Raw genomic sequence first — 23,962 nt, 5'->3', positions numbered from 1 at the left:
TGCAATGAAGTCACCTCCTTTTATACAGTAAATCAATCAATAATTAACTGTGAATCAGCAATTAAATATTCAAATGTTAAAGGAACAACAAAAAAGCTCCTTAAAATCTTTAAACACCCTCAAACCACGATAAAATCACACAACCCCTGTTAAAATTCCTACATTTGAACACTTGTAAAATATGTAGAATACAGAACCATCAAAATTTTGAAAGAGCATAGTAGATTGTGTGTTTGAAACAATAAACAATAAAAAATATTTGATTATTAAAAATCCAGGGCTTTCTTTTTTAATGCAGGTAACAAATATACATAGTCATTAAGTTCTGGTTCAACAACTGTATCAAGTCTTGTAATCCAATAAAATTCTCTTAAGTCAATTTGGAGTTCTCACCAACTGCCCCTTGTACTATGTGGAATCACTTCCAGAATTTCAAATTTGAATTTTGTTTCCCCTTGACAAGTGAATGTGTGCCTGTATAAGGCATTCTTGGTATTAAATCACAAAACCAGGGCACATATAGCAGAGGTCCAAATAATCGAGACCAGTGGCGACTGGTGGCTTCAAATCAAAGGGGGGCTGCAGGAGACAGCTGAATGGGTGAGGCCAATGGTAAGGGGTGTGGCCAACTAGAAATGTGTGGGGCTATGCTAAAAACTGCAAAAACTGGGACTTTAATTAAATACGCTGCCCTGGGTGCCAAACCATCATTATGAGAGTCCAATCAAGACAAAACGAAGTGTAGAAGAAAAAAAAATGTTTCAATGGATTGGCTACATGACAGCTTACTTAATATCTAGATGGAAACAAAAATGTTGTGGGCCCTGAAAAAATAAATTACTTTTTAAATACATTACTGGAATGCCAGTCAAAATGAAGTATAAAAAAACAAGCAGCACTCAACTCAAATCACTTCTCCTTACACTGCAGTTCTAATTATAATTTATATTCAGCTTTATAAAAGTGCCAAGCAACATGTTGAAAGTAGCAATCTCTGTGATACCCCCACTTGTAAAAATGTTTCTTAGCCAAAAAAGACCTGCTGCCTGACAACAACTATCTACTTGTTTCATAGGGAAAACATGATCAAAGTAAAAAATGAGCAGCAAACTAGAAACAAGCTCAAGATAAATTGCTTGAAGGATTACTGCACAGGTTATGGACCACATATGATAGATTGGCATTCTGTTTAATTTACAGGTAAAGCCTGCAAAGATGACTGCAAGTCTCCAACAAATGTAATGAGCTTCTTAAAATACTGTAATCCTGCCCTTTATTACAAATACTCTCATATGCATTTCAATACCTAAGGCTTATACACAATCTTGTTATGTAAATATTCTCTGCATGGCAACAACAAAAAGGCTTTCAATGCTGGTAATTCTTTAACAGTATGCTTACTAAAGCTTACTTGCATCTTACAATCTCAGACAAGCTTACTTGATGGTCATTAAAGCATTGCTACTTAAACACATAGAAACAGGCTCTGCAACAACATGCATTTTCTGAATAAGAAGAAGCATAAATCAACAGTATAAAAATGTGACGGATAACCAGAACATTTTACAAAATCAAGGGCAGATGAAAAGCCACTGTAGTACTTGTGTCTACCTTGGATGATACTCTGCATACTTACACTGCATAACTGCTCCTTGCCTTTCTTGGACCCATCGAGAGTCGCTATGTGCGGGAGTGGGGTGCAATAAGTATGTCACAATTTGAAATGTCTCAGGCTGACGGTGATGGCCCTAACACATTTGTCATACCTCTCAACCTCAGAGCAAGAAATCTGGACAAAGCCATAAACAGAAGTGGGAGTAAGGCCCAAAAATAAAGACAAATTTTAAATGTTGGTCTTATAAACTTAGAAAGATAATAGAATAATAGGTGTTGCATTAGTATGAATTTTCTGAAGGGTATGAAATCTGAAACTCAAATGTCTGCCATTATTTTCTAACTTCAATCTTTAATGATTTGCCACTAATTTGCACAAAACCACAATTTTATGAAAAATGGACCAAAAATTTGATGCAAAAATATAAAATAGCCACACAATACAGCTGGGAACCTGTCAAAGATGGGGCACTTTAATATTAGTAATGTTAACGTGAGCAGCTGACAAAATAAGAGAATCTACATACATTTCTGAAATTGAAAGTAAATTATAACTCTGATCATTACAATTATTTCTTAATTGTAAACTCTCCACGTTTTCTTCCAAATTTGTCATTTTGTGGAGGGATTATTAGGGGGAGAGCAACATTTTGCACCAAAATCAGGGACAGTAGAGAGGTTTGGACATACCTAATTCTATAAAGCAATTTATTTGCTCATACCTCTCAACCTCTTAATGCAGGAAATCTGGACAAAGCCAAATAAATTGGGGGAACATACAAACAGTACTAAAAATTGCTCTTGTATAAACTTAGACAGTTGACACAATAACAAGTCTTGCTTTAGCATACATTATTCTGCAGGGTATGAAGTCTGAAACTTAGTGTCTATTAGTTAGTGACTTAATTCCTAAATGATTTGCCAGAAAGCCACAAATGTTATGAGGAACAAACCAAAAATAAGAAGCAAAAATCTATTTATTCTGTAAAAATCTTGACAGTTGAGAGGTATAATTCAGCCGGGGCTTAGTTTGCCACCCTTCTCCCCTCACAAAATCATGGTCGAATGGGGCTTCCCCCCCCCTGCAGCTATTCCAATGTCCCATTATTTGGCTATTTCACCCCATTTACCATAAACACTGTAATGTGCATACTGCTTTACTTCTACGATGATATGGATTTCATTTAAAAGTTTTATTTTACATTTTTACAGCACAAACACTAATAGACATCTGTTAAACAAAGCAATGCAGTTTCACAATGAAAATAGACTTAGCATTAAATTTTATCTGTGCTTGAAACTCACATTCTTTGAAACAGCATCAAAACCCACATTCAAAGAAAATACATCTGGCCAGTGGCAGATAAATATTAACTTGGGCTGTTTTCAAATCATAGGCCCCTTGAACAGGACACATACATGTGTTCTTTGATACACCTCCCTGATTGTATTAAATTATATTCCTTGTATAATACAATACAGTTGTTAGAGGGCATTTTAAATGTATTGTTTTGAACATTTTTCCATTAAACAATGAAACAAAGTGCATGCACTAATAATGACAAAACTGCCCAATTCAGAACATTTCCATCATAAAAGTCTACTCAAACTTCTAAAATCCACCAGCATCAGTAAATATGCACAATCTCTGCAGAAGTAAGAGTCATCTAAATAATTCCACATTAAAGAGATCTGTAACTAATCAAGAGGTTGCTGCTAGCACACAACTTTATATATCATTTAGTGAATTCAGTTCTCACCATAGGTCTCAACTTCTTAGCACAAAACACCTAGACAAAGCCAATGATGGGGACTACATCCCTCAAACATATTCAGTGAATTCAGTTCTCATCATAGCTCACAACCTATTAGCACACAAAAAACCTGAACAAAGCCAATGGGACACATTTCAAATATTGATCTTAGAAACAGAAAATTGCTAGAATAAAATTTGTTGTGTTGCCATGTACTTTTTGAAGAATATGAAGTCTGAAATTCAAATGCCTATCATTATTTAGTGAATTCAAAATCCAGAAAAAACACAGATTTTATGAGAAACAGAACAAAAATGAGGCAAAATTTTCACAACTGGTGGTGGGTAGGGAATTCAAGCTCTTGGTACCTACTCCCAAGGTACAGGGTTTGAGTCTAGTCACCAGGTATATTTCCTGACTCCTTTCTAGCTACTGGGGCATTTCACACACACACACACACACACACACACACACACACACACACACACACACACACACACACACACTAGTCCAAGGCAGTCTGATCCCTTTCCAGCTGCATAGACTTCTTGAATCTTTGCTGTTGCACTCCGAGTCTGGGTTATCTCACCAGCAGTCTGGATCTGTGTGCATGCTCCGGACTGGTTCAGTAGCAATCCGGACATGGTAAATGAAGTGAGTGTGCATGTGTGAGTTTTGGGGACTCGCTTTTGTTTTTATTTATTTATTTTTTTATTCATTGGTTTTCTTTTGTACAGCTGGGGGGTTACAGTCCTGCAGCCCAATAGCACAAGCTGCCCTGATCAAGACTGTGGATCCAGCAGACAGCTGTTTATTAACCATAAACATGTTTCTGGTTTTGTGATTTGGTTTCTGGTACTGGTGGGCACTTGCCTCCTTGTTGATTACTAGTTCATTCTTTTTATTACCTTTAAAGATAGCGTACAGGTGTTCATATATTCTAGATCTAAATTCCCTCTCTGTTTTACCTACATAAAAATTATTACGTTTGACAGATGGAGATATAAATAATACCTTTTGTATTACAGTTACCTCTTTGTAAACAGACCCCATGTTTCCTTCCTTTTAAGTACACCACATCACTGTCAAGGATGTAGGGGCATTGATTACAGTGACCGCACTTAGTTGTACCCATAATTAACATTGGTCTTGGAACAATTGCGTGTTCCATAAGGTATTTGATGTTTCTACCTGTTTCCTGAAGTTAGTTAGGTACCAAAGTGATACAGAGACTAGGGAGAGAGATGCATACTCAGTGGGAGGTAAAAGAAAGGTGGTGGTAGTGGGGTTAGTGAGCCAAGAAGAACTTGTGCACACCACTGCCTAGTTTAATTTATAACAAGATAATTTTTTTTAACACCAAGTGAGGAAGAAGCAGTTGGGACACATATGTATAACTTGTGATGCTGTTTCTTTTTTTTTTGTTACCTCCTGTCCTTGGCTATAGAACAACAGTTCTTGTATTGGTTGCAGGGCCAGTAGATAAAATTTCAAACGTGTGGTCAGGGTTGGGGGGATGATTGAGGTCAATTTTCTGCATAGGTGACTACTGTAAAATAAGAGAGATATAATGACAATAAGATAGTGAGCATAGGCTGGTAAAAGATTCTCTAGAAGAGAGAAAGCAATTAATGGAAGGGTAGTGAATACTAGAGGCAAGCAGAAAATGTGAAATAGATGGCAGAGGACTGAGAGAAAGAGAAAGACTGAAGGTTGTGGGCTGGAGGGTAAGCGAGAGAAAAGTTAGAAGGCCTGGATAGAGGACACCTAACTCCCATCTTACTTTCATTTCAATAGGGCATAACCTCCCTACCATAACATGAGTATTACTAGGAAATCTTAGTTTCAGCTGTGAAACACAGTTATTCTATCTTGTTATTGCATGGTTCTCTGTGGTGTACTTTTCATATCCTCACCCAGTACCACTTAATAATCAGTGAAACAAAAAATAGCTCATGTGGATAAATGTGAGGTATTATAAACCAGCCAGTAACATGTATAATAAAACAACCCACAAACTCCAAATGGACAATGCAAATAGCTTTAATAACATGGAATAGACAAGCTAAAATGCTTTTGCAAGCACTATATTATTTGCTGTGTCCATTTGTGGTTTGTAAGATGTTTTATTATACATTTTATTGTTTAGCAACCCCACATTCCTCCTTCCCTTCAGAGAGGTCATAATAATTCTGAATTATTCTTAGCTTTATAGTACTAGATCATCTCAGGTTATGTCTGCATAATATACAAATTACATTGGTGGTGGTGGAGTACGTTACTATCTCCTCGGTAGACACATCACAGTAATAGTGTAGAACTCATCTTTATGGATTTGTCATTACATCATTAGCACAAATCCTGTATTATTTCATATGCTTTTTTCAGTTGTAACTTTTAATGGCTAAAGTGCTGGGTTTGAAGTAACTAAAGTGATTTGGTCAAACTCAGCAAGGAGCTGCACAAAAATCCTTAAGGACAGCATTGCAATCTTTGGTGCATATTGTAAATGAACAATTTGGACCATATTCCTTACAAAGCCAGCATAATGAGAATGAACAGCTTCTACCATCTTGCTGTTGCTACACTGACAAATAAAATCAATTCTACCACTGAATGAAATCATCCGACTCTGAGTTCATCCAACTCATGTTAGTGAAAGAAAGTGTTCAAGAACTTGTTGGGGCCACCAAGTTCAGATGAAGTTCTTGTGCACAACTACACCATCTGTATATTGGATTTCATTTTGCAGACATAGTATCTGCCTGCCATTCCAGGTCTAATTTACAAAATGAGGTTCACAGCAAGTTAGCTATCCAAAACAACTCCAATTATAAGGTAAAATGCTGGGTGCAGGCATGCCAGCCTTCACTGCCATCATACCTGCATTCACATTGTCCAAGAAGAGGGATAGTAATGCAAGGCCACAATCCCACCAGGGACATTAACTATGAAGCAGTGCTAGCCATCCCCAAAGGAGTTCAGGTAACAGCACTCAGTAAACACAACCACTCATACTCACGGATCCCAGATCTCCTCTTGGTCCCCAACTTCTGCAGTACAGCTCTATCTGTATGTGGAGCTAGGAACTGTGGGTGATTTAGCTTTCCACCAGACACTGACTGCAGTATCTAGTCCTACATACAAGTGGAAATGCTGCTTCATCAATACATCCTATTCTTTGAATGGGATTCTCCAATTAGTCAGCCTTGTCCACAAGGAAACCTTGCCAATGTAGAACGCTGACTTTGGGTGGCACGGTGAGCCTGAGTCTCCTTTTGAAACTGGAAATAAGACTCCACCATCCCCTTTAGCTTATACTAAATGGAGACTGACAGAGTCCTATCTTTAGGACTTGAGGACAGAGTAACTGTTCATTGTGTTGTAGTACTTCATTCCCATATCATTTAGGAATCCTATCATTTATTTTTGCTGCAGCATGTAAGCTTCATAATGACATCTTGAGGGAAGATTGGCATATGCTTTCCCAATACAGGGTTCATTGTTCTTTACTGTTACAGTCTGACATTTTGTATTATACTCATTTTCCTTTGGGGGTGCTGCATTCAGCTTCTGCTCAGTACACAGAACATCATAATGGTCTAGAATATATCTTTTACAGAGTTATCATTACATCACAATATATATGTATAAATATATATCTCCAGAAAACTGATTTGTAACATGTCCTGGCTAAAATAATATGCTTTAGGCAAATAAAGTGGGAAGATCAAATTCAGTGTTGAGTTATACTTAAACCCCTAAGGGTAGAATTGCTGATTTTGTTGCATTTTTCTAGCCGAGTATTCCAGTGTTTTAGCCTGAAAACCTATAATGAAATCTCAAAGGGGATCAACATATGCCCTTTTATACATGGGTATAAAATGCAGGGGTTCATAAGTTTTCACTGCTACAGTATGATATTTTGCATTTTGTTCAATTTCCAATGGTAGTGCTGTATTTGATTTCTGTCCAATAGGCAGAATGCAGCAACAATACAGGATATGTCTTTATTAAATTGTCATTCCATCAGATGTAAAAATCGTATATATTTCACCAGAAGTTTTTTTCATTAGTAATTTGTTGGGCTAAAATGCCATAGCTTGAAGTTGCTAATCTGATGGTGTCAAATTCAGTACAGAGGTGCAATAAAATCACTACAGCTAAAACAGCAGTCAGATACATTTTACAGATAAACTCGTTTTAGTTCCTGTCTGAATGTTTCATAATTAAATCTTGAGGGAGGGCATTTTTCCATTAGAGGAGCTGTATTTAACTTGTGTTTAATATGTAAAATACATGTAATAGTCGACAGTACATCTCTACTCTATCAGTACATCAGAAGCAAAAGTGCTATATGTTTTTAAGAGAATTTTATGTTTCAGTTGATCCATTCCATTGCTGAACTCCGTTGTCTGAACTCCCTTTGTATGCAGTAGCTAAGCTGGTGGTGTTAGATTTAGCAATGAGCTTCACTGGAATCTTTAAAAATAGAATATCATTCTTATATGTATATTTAGATGGCTACCCTGTTATTATTGCCTGAAAGTTTCATAACAAGATCTTGAATAGGGACTGACATAGGACCTTTTATACAAAAGTATCAAATGCAGGGGTTCATCTGCCTTCACTGTCAGTCTGACATGTTACAATATATTTGTTTTTCATTGGGAATCTACATTCAACTTCTACCAAATATGTGGGATACAGTAATAATCCATAACACATTTTTACTATGTTGTCATTCTATCAGAATTAAAATTCTTGTATAGTTCACCAGATTTTAATAAGTTGTAACATTTTATGGCTAAAGCCAATGGAGTGAAACAGCTGAAATGGTATGGTCAATTTAGCACTGAGCTACACTAAAACCCCTAATGGCAGAATAGGAGTCTTGTGTGCATTTTGTAGTACTGTAGCTAGCTGTTACTTCTTGAATATTTTGTAATTAAAGGCTGTATTCATAGATCAGTGCATTATCATAGTATGAAGCTAACACCACATAGGCCAAAGCCCAGTATTGTTAAATAGACATAAATAAAGCAATATAGATAAATAGGGCAAGTAGGAAGACCACTATACTTCAGGGAGGTAGCATAGCAAAGAGAAAACATTGTAAATAAAGGAGACAGGCATAGCTGAGAAAACCAGTGTTAGCATTTTGGGGGCCTCCTGGGCACTTCCATTGTAAGTATTACCCTATCGCTACCACCCCTACTATCCATCCTTTTAGCTCATGCTACAAACTTTTAGGAATAGTACACACAATCTGACCTGTAGCCTTGATGCTCTTAAATTATAACAAGCCTATGTACTGCACTTTGTTGGCCCATCTCACAAAGGGGCATTCACAGTTATTGCATTTAGATGTAACAATGATACATTACAACAACTCTATGTACAGGGCTGGACTTCGGTGAAATGGCACGCCAGGCATTGCCTGCTGTTTCATCTCCCCCCTCCCAAACACATACACATCCTGCATTTCTCCTCTCTGTTTCGTCCCAGCTTGGGTTCCCCACACCATACACATTACTTTTTTTCTAACACTTCTCACATTTTACCTTTCTCTTCAGATTTTTCAAGAAGCTACAAGTTTATGTATGCTTTGAAGTGCTTTTTCTTTTTTTTCTTTTTACACAACCTTTTCATCCAGTGATGGCCTGAATAGAAATTATAATTAAGGAGAGAAATTCAGTGTTATTGGTCACTTTAGTTTTCCTTGCATCCTATCAACAGACTTTTCCTGACCAAGACAGCACAGTAATAACCATTTACAAAATAACTCAATTAAGCCACTGCCCCCAGAAACCATAGGGGTTATAGATTATCTAAAATGCATTTTAGAGCATTTCCCAAACTTTTATTTCTACAGTGGCTTAAACAAAAATCATAAGTTAAGAAAAATAATTTCAGTCTTACTTTTTCCTTTCAATGAAGACATAAGTTGTGCCAAAGGCTTAATCTTCAAAGCTGACCAAATAGTGGTTCACAATAAACTAAAGCCAATTGTTGTGAGGATACACAGATCATGTCTGGGAATACTGTCTGCCTCCCTAATCCGCAAAAAAGACAGTCACTGCCTATTCATCCCTCTGGTGTTAGATTGGGATGAAAGCAATGGTTCAGATGGCTACAGTCATGTATTTCAAGTGACTGCTGACATATATATATATATATATATATATATATATATATATATATATATATATATATATATATATATATATATATATATATATATATATATATGTATGTATATATACATACATAACATGCCTCCTTACTCCTCACCCCTAACCCTCAAAGGCAGCCACCTATATACATGCCTAATGTGTGATTGTGAGGAAAGTGAAAAAAAATAATGATTGCAGTTATGTATTTTACTTTGTTGATCCTAGATCGTACACTGCCCCAACATGACCTAAAGTAACTTTCTTTGTACACCTCAGGTCAGTAAGAAAAGTAAAGAAAATAATGACCACACAATCACCATCCCCCCACGTAACCTACAGCAACTTTCTGTACATGCACATCTGAGCAGAGATGGTTTTAGACTGGTGTGGTTGAGATCAGAGGCCGTTATCAGCTTTATCCTGGCAGGGTCATATCACAGCCCAGTTTAGGTTAAAGAGTGTAATCAGAAAATTAAAACAATTTTTCCCAGCATTTTCCCCAACCAGAAGCAGCTTTTTTGAGGCCCCTACACAGTCAGGGATGAATAAGGGAGCCCCCTGTATCTATTTATGCAGTCTGGGAGTGGGAGCCACCAGATTCGTAGAAGCTCCAAATGTCTGAATGCTCTGTGATATATTTTATGCCTTACTTTTGAAATAGAATTATTTATTAGCTGCAGTTTTCACTGATACCTAGAAGAATAATGTGTGTGTCCTGGCATTCATTATTGGGTGTGTGCACTGATGAAAATCAGTGATATTTTTTACACACACACACACACACACACACACACACACACACACACACACACACACACACACACACACACACGCATAAGTTACAGCAATATCACTTTTGTACTTATTTCAGCAAACAGCAATACATTTTGCCACACCAGATCAGTGATTGCTATTTAGCAGTTGTCAAACAGCAAGGGCAAGTCACTTTTATTTACCTCATTGTGGAGTAAACAAATACGTCACTATCTCTGATTTCACAGATATTACCTGATTTTGCATCATAATTTTGCACTGCCCTTTGTAAAAAAGTTTTATTTGCTGTAAATCATTCAAAACTATAGTCAATAAATCCAGGCATCATAGTTTTATACTTATTATTGTCCAAAAAATGCATGTTGAAGTAAAATGTGTGGAACTTTTTAAGCAAATCAGAGTAATATTTAAAATGTGTTCCTCATTTTGAGCTTTTATACTGCTACTATTTTTGGCATTGAGAATTCTTCAGCAAAGATGTTGAGACTTATAGTATCTGGTGTTCTGCCAGCATTTATAAAACTCCCTGAAAGAGAAAACCACCCCTGAAGATCAGGCAGATTAGCTCTTCTTAAAATCCAAGGTTTGCACTGAGATCAGTCGCTCTTAGCTGCTGATCTCTCTAGTGCTTACCTTGTTCATGTTCATTATCAGCTTTATCCTAACAGGGTCATATCACAGTTTGGTTCAGGTTAAAGAGTGTAATCAGGAAATTAATAATTAATAAATTTGTTGTCCTCATTTTTCCCAACCAACAGCAGCTTTTGAGGGGCCCCAGACAGTCAAAGATGATTAAGGGGCCCCTCTGTAGCCATTGGTATTGCAGGTACCTAAAGCTGACTATGATGTTAGTTTTAGTGGACAGGATGTCCACCAGCAGAGTTTAACTAAACCAGGGGCATTATATCAGTGATAAAATATTTAATGGAATTGTGAAGTCTGTTATGTGACAAAACACTCTTACTATAACTAACGATCTTTGTATTTTGAAGGAGATATAAGTAAGCGTTATTACCCACCTGGTTTATTAAGCATATACCATTGCTGCCCTAGCTTTTGTTGGGTTAACAGACCTGTTACAAAATATCAAGATAAGGTAACTTGCTGTGGTTGGGGGCCCCCAGCAACTGCAGGGTTCACTGGTGACTAAAGCCAACTTTGCTGAGAATGTATAAAGAAAGGCGAAGTTACGATCTTGTAGCACATTGCATAAAACATGTGAGAACACAAATGAGTAACAACAGGTGACAGCAACTTTTGCCTGTATTAGCAGGCATCAAGTGCATGCAACAAAGTATAAATAGTATACAAGGTGGCAAGGAGGAGCAGACAACTCTCTAGCAGGCTGAAAACCTAATTTACTCATTAAAAGGGGTGGAAAGTGAACTACAGGGAAGCAAGAAATAAGGTATAACAAGTAGATTAACTCTAATCAGGAACACTGCAGTGTAAAGTAGGTTGGGGACAATATGGAATTTTACTTCTGGTGGTCAAAGGAAAAGGAAAATGTAAAAGGAGAAAGGAGAATGCAGGATGAACTAGAAGGCAAGTACAAAAAGAAGGAACACAGAACACATTTCAGATCATAGAAAAAAATAGGGGTGAATATGGACATACAAAAGAGGGAGGCAATGCATTAACAAACAAATGGTAAACAAAGTGGCAGAGAACAGAATAAGGTACAAACAGCATGCAAGTTACCAACTGGTCCAGAAGGACATTACTGGACTCAGAAGGTGGTGTTCTTTGGTCAATATGGCTGGTGGCATTGACCAGACCCACTCCTAGTCACCATATGGCATCAACCAGGATCCAGCAAGATTACTACCCACTACAGGAGATTATATTGGATAGTGACCCAGTGGATCATTGCCAAGCTATCTGCAGCCTGCAGTATGCACTTCAGCTCTAGTGAAGCTATAGCCAGTGTCTGGGGAATGTTACTTGCCTGTGATGAATGAGAATACCTCCAAATGAGGCATATCCACTCCATTGACCATCCTCAGTCGCAATGTTGGTCAGGGTAACAGCAGACTGCGGCTGACTTGGTTGCTTGTTTGCAGACTATGATAACCTGCAGAAGAAAAACAATGTTGGGAAATCTGACATTTGTGATGAGAATACAGATATGGCAAATATAAGCCAAGGGAGGACATAGATGCCACTAACACCATTGTGCCATTAATCTCTGCTGTCTCCTGTGGGAGCTGGCAGCATTCTGCTCATACTCTTCCTGTGTTGAAACTCAAAAATAATACAGAAGCAATAGCAGATCATATGCACGTGTTAGGAAATACAAGTGACAGTCATACATCTCAACTGTACCAGATTTTCACAGAATGTCCAGATTTTTGGCTCATATTTTAGTCTGTTCCTCATAAAATCTGTGTTTTTCTGACAAATTACTGGGGTGATCTGAAGATTGAAGTCACTAAATAATGACATAAATTTGAGTTTCAGACTTCATATCCTTCAGAAAATGAATGTTAAAACAAATCCTGTTACTCTAACAACTGTCTAAGCTTATAAGAGTAATATTTAAATGATGTCCCTATTTTTGGGCCTTTGTCCCCCCCGTTTGTCAGTCTTTGTCTAGATTTCATGCACTGAGAGGTTGAGAGGTATGATGACAGTGCAACCATCCAGCTACATATATGTGCTAGGAAGCAGAAACCTAAAATACTTCCCACAGCCCAACATAGAACTGTAACAGAAAGTCCATGTGCAAAGATGCGGCAAGCAGTCAGGCTGCCATATTACAGACAACAGCCTATACTGGAACAGATATTTATAAAGGAGGACAGGCAGCTATATTAATGCTGTTAACTATAGTAAAACAGACAAAGCTACACTAAACATACCTACATACAATACTGCAGGTCTCACAGCACAACACAGTGTTACAACACAACAGCTGACATTAACAACACATAAAGTATACAGTCACCCATGGCAGTTAATCTTGAATATCCTGGAATCTGTCAGGATAAATTAAAACAGAGGATTAAGATGACAGCTGTTAGACACAGTAGAACTATTTACTAAATGCAGGACTGTACTCAACAAAAGTAGTCGATACTTAACTATACCATTCATGACATCCTTAAATAAGGTCTTCTTCCCATATCTGGATAACTCCAGGATAACAGGGATGCAGGCCATCATTTTGGTGCCTGTATTGTTAACTAGAACATGGTGTGTCAGGCACCTCGGAGGGCACAGCTGCCTGGTCATATTAGACATTCTCCTGCAAAGTACCCACATTGGGTTTCAGCAGTTGCTCCCTGAACTGGCTGTGCTGGAGACAGTATAATTTTGTTCTGCTTTATACAGCAGTAAAGTGCTCTCCTTTGTGTACTCACAAATGATTTTTTCCTGTTTGGCCTTCTACATGTTCATAAAACAAAAAACACCAAAAATGCTTGCTCTAAACACCTAGATCTACATTGTATTATAAACAGTACCTGCTGGTGGAATATATATCTCTTTGAAGGATATCCAACCCAGTCCATGGTAAGAAAAGTAGCTTCCCCACTCTCTTTAAATCTAACTTAGATGAATGGAGCAGTAGCCATTACTTCACCCCATGTCTAACAGTACCTTATGGAGAGGATATAGGTTAAATGCAGTTGCTAGGCTCTCAATAGTCTTTTAGATCAATTGTCTAGTATGCACATGTGAATCTATGAACTACAAGCAGCAGTGATTTTAGAACAATAAACACATTTTTAAAACCATTTTATTAGATTTTAAATACAAAAGAACATGAGCAACAAGGATTTAAATAAATATGATCACTTTACAGCATGCATACACAATCTGTGAGATACAGTAACAGCATTAAACAATATTTGAATATTGTATATATGTTTTTTATCCTTATCATACATAGTTAGCAAACCTGAGCAACATTATTCATCCAACATAGCTTATAGTCTCTTAGCTGTGTTCAAATTCCAATAAAAACATGTCACAAATATCCAGCTTTCAGGTTTAGTTTCTATGACATTCAGTTTGTAATAATTTTCAGCCTTTCTAATCAGTTTCATATACTCTGTAATCAAACACCCTACTTTTACAGAATACAGTTTTTCCATTCTCTTGTTATGACCATTTTTGGTACAAATTCCAGTAGCATTTGAGTGGTCATTTCATCCTTACCCCCAGTCTACTGTACATGTCTCTACCATGAGTTCAAAAGTTTCCCAAGACCAAGCTGATTTTTTTTTCAGCCCACCCTTGAGTTGCCCTCCTCTATTTCTGTTATGCTCAGCTGCACTCACAAAATGTATGACACATCCCTGCATCTTCAGCTGTGCATCTCCAACATTTCAAATTAGAAATTCCTCTATACCATAAATTAATGATCTCCATTTGCTGATCACACAAGTATGACCATTTCCTAAGATAAAGGCCTTTTTCCATGTAAGTTTCCAATTGTCTTGACTTATTCCTTCACTAATAGTTTCCTAAATTATCTAGACCATCTCTAATCTAAATCTTATTTTAATGCGTCTATGATGTCTGATATTTTATATATTAAGCTACTGTTCCACTTGGTCCAAGGAACCTCTGTGCACTTTTTTCCTTCTACAGTGTTTGAGCATTCAACATATATATCTTCAATGATGTACTAAAAGTGAAATTATCATTGATCCCTTAGCTGGGAACAGTTTCCTATTTCCTGGGGATGAAAGACACTTTTCTCTTATCTCTTTTCTTGCTAGCCTTGGTCCCTTAACTATTTTCAGACACATATACTGTCTTCCTCCCATTTGACCTGCTTTGTCTAGGAACTCTATTTTTAACATCTGCTTGATCTCAGATACTGTTGTAGGCAGCCTCTTTCCACAGCATATCTCCTAGTTGCTTAATGCATGTCTCCCACTTTTCCCTAAGTGCCAGCCGTAAGTTTTATCTGTAGAAAACTATAGAGTTAGCTGTCCATAATTCTGCTTCTTTATTCTCTTCATGCAACCTAATCCATTGTGCCATATTACATACCTCACCCTATGAAGGAAAATGATCAAAACCCATCCTCTCTCAGAGGGTAGGGTTAGAAGTTCATATTTTGGAATTCTGTGCTGGCTTGCATCAACAACATTTTCTTCAAGTGGTACATGAATATTGGAATATGTTCTACTGTATGACATGTTTAATTTGGGGGAGAATCATAATCCTGATAGTGTTTATTTTCTAAACATTGTATATGTCGTATGACCTCCCTCTTGTAAGAGTTTCCTATTTTCTTATAAAGATTCTCCAAGTTTCTTATGACCATGCCTTTATCTGTATTGTCCACTTCTAATTCTGGATAGGTGGAAACTCCATCTCATGTATATCACCAGCTGCTCTCCATCCTTTCCCTTCTCCCACCTCGACCAGCACTGTTTTCTTAAAGTTTAGTTAAAGTCCCAACACTTTTCTGAATCTGTCAAATATCTCCAATACTATTGGTGAGGTCTCATCTATGTTTTTGGCCACTAAAATACAGTCATCCTTGTACAGCTAAAATGTGACCTTAGCCCCAGTTCTTTGCTTCTCTTGCAATGTAGAATTAACTCACAAAGCCATATCTTCAATTACTAAGTGAAATTGTTGCTGTTCTTCTTTCAGCTTTTCCCGGTTAGGGTATCTTCAATTACTAAGTGAAATTGTTCTTCTTCTTCTTTCAGCTTTTCCCGGTTAGGGGTCGCCACAGCGGAACTCCGGTCTGCTAATTATTGGCAGTAGATTTTTTACAGGTGCTGAGGTGCCAGCTCGATGCCCAACCTTCAACGAAGGCACACCCATTCTACGGATGTCTTTCGAACACCACTCAACCGCAGGGAGGACATGCAGACTCCACACAGAAGGCGCTCCAGCCGAGAATCGAACGGGAGAACCTTTTGCTGTGAGGCAACAACGCTACCGCTGCACCACCATGATACTTACTAAGTGAAATTAATAATAATATCCTACTTCATGGTTTTCAAGAAACAAATAGACAGATTCCACCACTTACCAATACTCTGCCTGCTCTTAATAAACCCAATTTATTCTAATCTTAAAATATTGGGTATTACCCTTCAAACATTTTTGCAAACATTTTTTTTTCAACATTTTTATTTCTAAATTCAAGAGTGAACTTGACCTATACATAGCCAAGTCTGTTTTAGTTCCCTTCCATTTTCATATTAGGATAACTAGCATGTTTTGTGTCATCTGGGATCATTTTTTTGACCTTCAGATTTGATTATAATGTTCTAATAAGATAGATGCAGCTTCCTTTTCTCCCCACTTATAAAATGAATGTGAATATCTATCTGGACCTTGTAATTTACTTCATTATGTTCTGTATGGCTATCTGGATTTCCTTTAATATAACAGCTGCATTTTACTTCAAATGATCCTCTTCACCTACTGCCTTTATATACAGTGGACACTGAAACCATTGTTTCTGCTATGTTTCTTTAAAGTCAAAAGGTGTCTCGTATTTGATTGGGTGACTAACATCTGTTCATCTTCATCTTTTATGCTGTCCACAACATGCTCTGTATGTTTATTTTTATGCTCACATTATTTGTGTCACACTTCACTCCCTTTGCAACCTCCAAAAGCAATTTCTGATTGTATGTTCTAGTTCTACCTGTAATATTGTTAAGTTTAGCTTCCCTTGATGATATATAATTCCCTAATCACAGAGAACATATTATTGGTCTCTCTCAATATTAAATCTTTTAACTCTTTCATACTGTTTTCTCTCAGCAGCCCTTTATTAGTATGTGTTCACCTGCTCTTACCTTCTATCACCATCAAACAAGCCCTCAGATCTGCTTTTGCCCTCACCCACCATAAAACATGCAGAGAATCACTCACAAGGGAGTATTGAATACTATGATGTGCATTTCACTTCTAAGCATCTCTTGCTGTTCTTCATTCCACCATTTATACCAAGCACATCTCCATGTACATCATTTAGCTTGCTTTTGCTGTAGAACTACTGACAAAGCTACAGAAGCATGGTCTGAAATATAATGATGTCATATTGTAATCTGCCTCACCCTTGCTTGATCTTCTCTACTTATGAGAAAATAACTTGTCCACTGTCTTGAAATCCTTCCTGTTTAGAATAAATGGATGCTTCTTTCTTACATTGTGTGTATATGTGTCTGTCTCTCCGTATAGCTATTAAAATCTTGTTCTTACATTTTCCCTTTCAACTGCTCATGGGCCCTAATGCTGTATTCCTTTTTCCCATACAACCAGTACAGTTTTTGGATCGAGCATAACACTGAAGTCTCCTCCTCTCGTCTGTATACCCCCTCATGTATTACCTCCTCATGTATTACCTCTTTCAAGATTTTAAAAAGTCCTCAAAAATATTTGGTCATCAACATTAGAGACATATATATTGCTTATCACTATCTTACCACTTTGGATTTTACCCTTCCATATAATCCACTGCCATGTTAAACTTGCACTACAAGATTCCATCTTAACTTTCATTCTGCAGTGAAATAGAGTTACTACTCCTCTCTTTCCTCCCTTCATTTTGTGATCTCTTACTATGTCTGGGAATTCCTGCTGCTTTGACTTATGTGCTCCCATAATCTTTAGCTTAATTTCCTGTAATAAGGCCACTTGAATTTTCGATGTTTCAATTTAAAAAAAAAAAATAAAATAATCTGCTTATGTTTAATGGAGTGTGAGCACACTTCAACATTCCAAGAGATAAAATTAAGGTGTGTAGTGTTACTGTTACCTTCAGTCACTTTTACCTCTGTCAGAGCAAACAGCAGGAGCATACAAAACACATTGAAGAACACAAAAAAAATAGGGGTGGAATGAACCCACATATTTCCCCCCCCTCAAGAAGTTTGATGAATTGACTCCTTGGGCTGGAGCATAACTCCTTTTAGCCATTATATACAAGACTGCACCTAGCAAAAGTTATTTCTGTTGCCTTGTATTATAGTGGATACAGAGAATAAGAACAATAGTTTTCATCGCCCCCACTGACAATCAGTATAATCTGAAGTCAGTCCTCCAGTAATTAAGTAAATCATAGTCACTGGCATACTCCACATTTATTGTCTTATTTGCTAAGCATCTGTTTTCAGATCCCTTTAAGACTTCTTACAGAAAACATGTCAAACTGTTATGTTGTCAAAGAAACTCAATTTGCCGGATTCTATAAACTTAGTGGAATTCAGCAGATTGGATTGAGTTCTGCATAAGATTTGTAGCAAGGCAAGCTATATGCAAATGTGCCTCAGTCTATGGAGAATACCTTCACAGAATGCAGATACAACAAATAACCTGTGATGTCAATGCAACCACAATCATGGCAAATTCATATTCATGGAAATCTCGTCCATAAAGTAATGCATGTGCATTACCAATGACCATCAATGGAAGCTGAACAAATCCAATGGATCTTTCAGTACGTGGAAATTACTAGCTGAAGACAAATGTGCATTAGCAGTAATTCCAAAAAGTGACAAATATCCACAAACAGTTACGGCTATCATTGTAATATGGAGAAGGGCATATATAAATACACTCATCACAGTTTGCAGAATCTGAAATAATCTACACAATTTCTACTAAAAAATTAATTAAGTTAGTTATAGGGCAGTCACACCCATATCCCATGGCTATAGTAGCTAACACTGGATGTGGGGCAGGATCGCACTACAGTGGGGAAAAAGGCATATACCTTTGACTTGTCTTATTATACTACTTGTCGGGGAAATGAGTTTTAGGTGAAATGAACTTTAGGTGATTTGGTCTTGGTGAAATGAGTTTTAGGTGAAGTGATACGTACCCACTCTGTACATATTACAAGGGCAGTTGTGTGTCAATCATATTAGGGCTGTACAGATGAACATCCAAGTGAATTTGTGAAGATCTGTATACATGTCTTAAAATAAGCTTTGTTCAGAAGTCTGAGTTGCTGTCATGTCTAATAAGCATATAGATGACCAGCACAAGAAGAACAATCATGTCTCACTCACATTGTGTTAACTCTGACAGTCATATCTGTCGCATACAGGGCCAGATTGTATTGGACAGAACAATATTATACAGAAGTGCATGCACAGGAGTACACACACATACAGACTGAAGAGATATCATACCTACCCATATGGAGCAATATATGCAGTAATGACAGCATAAGATGATCATGGAAATCATGGAAACAATAATGGTAATGTATGTACTACTTGCTAATGTGTGTCATACTGCAGTAGCAAGATAAAGCCACATGTGACCTGATATGGGTAATGTTCATTATGCTATATGTCTGAAAAGCATAACAGCAACATGGGATTTGTGCATAATTGTGCCTACGCTGTACAAACTGGAATATATAAAACACTATGGTGGCAGCATTTACATCACTGAGGGTTCATGGGGCTGAACATCACAAAAGACCTCCCTAGTGATCTCCTAGAAGAAGATGAACATTGCCCATGCCATGTCTTCAAAAAGTTACCCTTAGATCCCTAAATATCCCTGTAACACTTCATCAGATCCCAGATCCGGTCCCAAAGGTCTTCAGCCTGGCATAGTGGTGGAAGTATTTGACACTGATTTTTATGAACAATGGCACAAGCAGGTCTTGGTCTGTTATCATATCATCATTGTTTCTGTCAAGATTCCCATCCTGGACATTGGAGTCTGACTCAGCTGGTAGTGGTCTGGCTTGTTGCTGTCATTCAATCAGTGAAGTGACATGGGTTCCATTCTTTGTCACATTTCAACGCAGGAAAAAAAAAACATGTATACATCATAGCTATTAACTTAAAAAAAGAATATCTGGAATTCTGACAAAGTACACAATGTACAAGTTATAACTGTTATGAATGTGATGTTACACTATGGCTTGACCATACCCAACTGTATTGCCATTTTTGAGGTCAGGCATACATCCAATCCAAAATAAATTACAAAATAGTGTGTAACATGCATCACATCATATGCCAGACATGTCTAAAATAAAGTACAGTCATTGATAAGGCATGCATAAAAATGCATGAGCCCATTAATATACATATTCCTTGTTTATGTATGTAAGCAGACATCATGTATGACATGTGACACTGAACATTGTGCTGCAGTGACAGATCTGTTACAAAGCCTGCCATTAGTCGTATGCGTATATATAGTATAACAAACTAGACATTATACAATGCACAAGAAGTATTACTGATGGATCATGAAAGGCCTGGAAAAGAGATCACTGTCACACTAGTGATAGCTACTTGGATGTAATACACACAATAAGTCTTTCTATATTGCCATATCTATCTACTGCTTCACAATATGTATGGACGCGTCACATAACACAATCATCCTTGCAGGCAGACATCTGCAATAACTAATTATTACTGTAATGTCAGATATACATCAACATAACTGTAAAGTGATTATATGATATGTTAAGTAACAGCATCAAAACGTATTAAACAGGACATTAGTAATATGTGCCCAAGTTACATCACAGTGCAGTACAGTACATTGGCCATGCCAGTGCAACAGTCACCAGATCTGGCCTGCAAGGTTTATTCATAAGAAAAGACACAAAGGTGTAATAACATGTTTAATGTAATGCGTATGCAACATTATAAATGTCATAATATTCATATACTGTTGATATAAATAGAAGGCCATGACTGAGTGTGCCCATTATATGTATTCATTAAGTTACTCAGGTAATTTACATGGTATTCTATACTCAGTTTATCAAGGATACTTCTATTGTTATTTGTACATTTTTGATTGATCAGCCATCCATGTGTATGAAAAGCACACGTGAGCAACAGACAGACAAATCTATCAGCAATGTACAAGATATATACCATGCTGTTCTAGAATTCAGAAATGAAATGAGGCAAATTCCAAGAAAAAAAAACTTTCTACACTGCTTTCTTTTGGAATGTGACACCTAGAATATGTCTATTTCTAGATAAACTTCACACCAACATCAGTCATCAGAGTTGAGAACAACTATTATAACATTATATTGATAGAATAAACAAGAATTATTATTCATTGATTTTATAAGATTAGCCAAATGTGTCTGAAAGAAACAAAATACAAACCATCTCTATTAGAACTTCTAATATAACACAAAAAAAAAAACTAGCCTGGAAAAAACTCCAAACGTTATTAGATAAATACTAATGTTATGTAAATATTTTTATGCTGACATTGTCATGGATGATTGTATACAGTTATGAGTAGTTGTTTGTTTTTTTATTTATGTTTGAATTGCTGGTTGTTGAATTTTGATTGTAAACCCAAATAACAAGTTATTTAAAAAAAAATAAAATAAATAATAGAGGGCAACTCATTAGGGTTGCAGCCCTAATTCTTTCGCAATGTGTATCTCACACATTTATGTAGAGGTGTCACTATAACATTAAAAGTGACAGTATAAATCAATATTAAATGCAACTAATGCTTCAAATTGACATATTGTGAATTAAAACGTGTGGTAAAAATATATTTTAATATTAACAATCAATGGTACAGTTCAAACTGATATGCAAAGTAGATGAGACTTGCAACATGGTTAATGGGTGACATAGCAACATGATATAATCAGAAGGGAATCTGAATGGTTTCAACAACTGTACACAGTGAGAAGCAGAGCAAGACCATGTAATAGCTGAAAGTATGTGTTATGACACACATACATAACTTTCCCTTTACAAATATATTACTGACACTGTCTACATATGTATTCGAACATATGAGAAATGTACTGATGATCATGAACACTACTCAGAAACACAACGCAACTAGGAATGGCTGGTGGCACAATACTGACAGAAAAGTGTATGTATGGTAGCATTATACAAATTGTTGCAAGAACATAGGTTCATAGGTTCATAGGTTCATACTAGGCTATCTGCCCTAGGGCATTTATAAGCCTAGCCAGAGTATGTTTGGCTTTCGCCACCCATTTTAAATTAATTTTGCTATGCCCTTTTTCGAGGTTAGTATACTGTGCCTCTGTCTAACAGTGACACAGAAGTGATACCCGGGGTAAACCTACGATCTCCCATCCACTCATCAAGATTCCTCTTGAAGAGAGTCAATGAGGGACTCTGCCTAACCTGGATTGGGATTTTATTCCAGAGTGAAGGGAGCCTCTGGGTTATGAATCTGTCCCTCCAGCATGTCCTATTTATTTCAGTGCTGAGGTTCAAGTCTCTCGTGCGTGTAGCTTGATGGGATTTGGATTTTTTGAGGTGCAGCATGTCCCTTAATTCCAGGTTGGACATGGCTTTATACTTCAGGCACAGGTCGCCTCTGAGCAGGCGGTATGCCACTGAGTAGAGCTGGAGTTTCTTTAACCGGGCAGCATATGGCATCTGTTTGAGCCCTTTGATCCTCTTGGTGAGGTACTTTTGGGGTCTTTCCAGTTGCTGCAGGTGTTTGGTAAGGTACATCCCAAAAGGGGCATTGTACTCGATTATGGGCCTGATGAAGGATGAGTAAAGAGGCACGATGACCTCCCCTAATCTAGATGTGAATCCCTTCATGATTAGGTGGGCTATATAAAATGTTTTTCTAACCACTTTGGCCACATGGTTGTCAAATGAGAGATTGCTATCAACTTGGGTCCCCAGGTCCCTAATTACTTCTTCTGTACTTAATGGATTACCACCTATGTGGTAATTTGTGGGCACTTTGTTTTGCCAAAGGGATGACTATACACTTTTTGGCATTTAGCTTGAGACCATGGCTCTGGCACCAGTTGTCTGTTTCTATGAGGCCCTTTTGGAGGATGCTTGTGTTGGCTGGAGAGTCGATTATGGCGCCCAGTTTGCAGTCATCTGCGAACTTGGTCAGCCACAGTCCTTCTGTGTTGGCCTGTACCTCCGAGAAATATATACCGAACAACAGAGGTCCCAGGACTGAGCCTTGTGGGATGCCACTTGTAACTGGTTTGGAGTCTGACATGGCTCCAGCAATTCTAACCATGTGGGTTCTGTCCTTGAGCCAGTTTGCAACCCATCTAGTGACATAGGGGTTTATATTTAAGCTGGTGAGCTTATCTATAATGCCCGAGTGGGGTATTGTATCGAAGGCTTTTCGAGGTCCAGGTAGGCTGTGTGGACCACCTTCCCTTCGTCAATGGCCTTGGTGACTGTTTCAAAGAAGTCGACCAGGTTTAAGAGGCAGGATCTGCCCTTAACAAAGCCAAACTGGGTAGGATCCAGTGTCTGTAGGTCCCCAATATCTTTATTTATGAGGTCCATGATGATCCTTTCCATAGCTTTGCAGACCAAGCTAGTCAGGCTTATGGGGCGATAGTTTCCAGGGTCTGTTGAGGCACCACCTTTGTGGAGAGGGACCACTTTTGCTGTACGCCACTCTTTGGGTACATATCCTGTAGTAAGGCTGAGATTGAGCAGTAGTTTTATGTTTGGGTTTAGCTCTTCTTGGAGTTCATGTAGGGCGCAACCCGGGACACCGTCTGGTCCCATTGATGCTGTGTTTTTTGCTTTGGAGAGGGCGGCTCTTACCTGAGCATCTGAGATGTCAGGGGGGCAGCACTCTGCTGGGATAGATATTTGCCCTTTCGGTGTGGGGGGGGGTTTGCGCTGAACCTGTCAGCTAGGATGTTGGCAATGTCTGTGGGTT

The sequence above is a fragment of the Protopterus annectens genome, chromosome 2.part0 (assembly GCF_019279795.1).
Source record: "Protopterus annectens isolate FY-2018-M chromosome 2.part0, PAN1.0, whole genome shotgun sequence".
Taxonomy (NCBI): Eukaryota; Metazoa; Chordata; order Ceratodontiformes; family Protopteridae; genus Protopterus; species Protopterus annectens.
Note: the sequence above shows the minus strand (reverse complement) of the source record.